Here is a 2,706-nt window from a genome sequence, read left to right as displayed (position 1 = left end):
GGAGATGCTCTAAACCCTCACCTCTCTTTTGCGGCGGAGAGCCGCCATACTTGACGCAGATAGCGAGCTCCGCAGGTTAGGGTCTCCTCTCCTCCCTCCCATGGCAGCCATTCCCGTTTCTCTGTCTGCGAGCGACTCCGCCCTCTCTGTCCGCGAGCGACAGTGGTGGTGGCAGTGGGCTATGCGAGAGGTAAGAGAGAGTGGCCTCACCGACGACATCGGGATGGCGAAATTGGCGTGGTTGCGCCTCCGCACCGCCTATGGCGCGCTTCTCCACTTGAGGGGCACACCGCCTCCACCTCCGTCGGCTCCGTCGAGAGCCTGGACAAGGAGAACCTATTGCCTACTGGGAGGAGCAGGTACGCAGCACATTTTGATGGACCTTTTGCTTGTGGCGTGCATTCCCCTTGCCATAGTATGTCTCCTGCTCGAGGTTTCAGTGTCTTGTTCGTGTTAGATGAGTTATTGGGTGCTTGCAGGGTCAACCAAGCAAGTTCTGCTTACCCTACTATTTCATTTCCGAGGATTCATCCGGGTCGTCACAGGCAACCTCCCTTTGACGCTCCTTCCTAATCTGTTTCGCACCCATTGAAAAGCTATGAACTATTTTTTTGGCAACTCTAATAATGTTCTGCATTGCTTTAGGGACCAACAATTTGATCGTCACATGCAGTAACAAAGGTAGCATTTTCCATAATGTGTTTTCTACTAGAATTTTTATTAGTTTTATGAAACGCTTTTGCAATGATATTAGTTGGTGGCTTTTCCAAATACAATCATGCATGTTGTTCTTCCTCCAGAAAATGCAAGGATTTCTGTCACTTTCATCGATGCCCATGGGTAAGAAGTGTCAACTATAAGTAAACAAATATATCTCCTGAATACGATGAATGCGGAGAAGATATGAGAACAAAATACTCATTGATCCATGACTTCCGATGTAAAATTCCTTGACTTCGAATCATATATATTGCAAATTTGACTATATTAATTGTTTTTCCAGATGATTCATTTTACCTTAAAAAAGCATTCGCCTTAAGATGCAACAGCTTCTGCACTACTACAAAAAGCATGGTTGTCTATGTGTGTATTAGATTTCAAGTGGATCTCCCATTCTGTTAGTTCCACTTGCTGAACAACACAACGTTTTGTCACTTTATTTTCTTCTGACTTTCTTAGACATTACAACAATACATTATATAGACCCAAGTATTACTTATCATCAAACTGGCTAATAATAGAACTTTGCCCAGTAATGGAACACTAGAGGTGTGAGCTGCGGTTGTGAAAGAGGAAGGAATCGAGAGGAAGACATGCTTTAATATATGACACACATTTAATTTCAAGGCATATATGAACTGGTTCAAGGCATTATTTGTTTGAATCGTTCAGTATACGCTGCTTGAGTATACAGGCTTCAGTAGCATAGATTATGACACTGTATGAACATTAGGATGACCATCAATGATTTCAAGAGCTTGTCACAACATATTGAATGTGTGTAGCCCCCCATTGTTCTATGTAGTTATATAGTGTTTATCAATCTTTATCGAGAAATATTGTTTATCAATCAAGGGGTAAAACCGTCACATGTGTAGTTATTTTGGTCCAAGTATTGACATAGTATGATGCTTTTTCTTTTGAACAGGCTAAAATCTGCCCCTGTGGCAAATGATGTTCCTTATGCATCCGAGAAGAAAATCCCGAGTCTGTACTGAGTTGATTGTGCCCATAAGAGGTTGTCCTAATATTAGACTTGGTGTAACATGCATGGCGCATTTCACCAGGATATTTGTTCTGCTACTATGTTCGTATATGTAATAGTGGAAATTGTCATACAAAAATATTGCTTACCTTAGAAGAAAATATTGTAGCTGATTTAATTCCTATGCATGCCTTGATGCATGCATATAAGTAAGCATTTCTCAGGTTTTGATATTCTAATGTGAGCAATGAAAGGTGGTGGTGTCAATCCAGACTTGTTGGGTTCGGAGGAAGGTCTAGCCGGATTTGAGCCTCCACCTCATATGCTGAAGGAAGGACTTCGAACTGCCACTAACAAACTACTCCCACTGTAAATAATTATAAGACCATTTAGATCCCTACCCGTTTAGATCACTAGAGGGAGTAGATGGTAAATGGAGGGGCTCAGATATTGCAATAAAAAAGAAATGACACATATTTCGGTAGGAAGCCATCTCAGCAAGACAAAATATTATATTTTTATATTACTCGTATTTGCTTATGCATGTCCTTGTACGGATCAGCCATGAATTTTTTACTTCCGAAAGAAATGTTGCTGCACATCCCCAACCTCAATTGAAGTGTCACCATGGAGGACGTCCAGGTGCTTGTTGTTCTTCAGATTCATGTCTTAGATATTCTTAGGAGAGAAATTGTATGGAGTTTATTATTGATCATTCATTTCAACAAATATACGTGATATTCCCTTGTAAAAGGTTGCCTCGCGAATTTATGGTGACTTGATAATTCTTTCAGCGCAGGCCTCCAGAAGCTCCGGTGCATAGTGGACGGCTAAAGCGTGCGGAGAATGTCAAGAGAGGGCGGGGTAGACCGAATTTGACATGGGAGGAGTCCGTTAAGAGAGACCTGAAGGATTGGAGTATCACCAAAGAGCTAGCTACGGACAGGGGCGCATGGAAGCTTGCTATCCATGTGCCAGAGCCATGAGTTGGTTGCAGATCT

This window comes from Triticum dicoccoides, chromosome 2A (assembly GCF_002162155.2).
Source record: "Triticum dicoccoides isolate Atlit2015 ecotype Zavitan chromosome 2A, WEW_v2.0, whole genome shotgun sequence".
NCBI classification, from domain to species: domain Eukaryota; kingdom Viridiplantae; phylum Streptophyta; class Magnoliopsida; order Poales; family Poaceae; genus Triticum; species Triticum dicoccoides.
Note: the sequence above shows the minus strand (reverse complement) of the source record.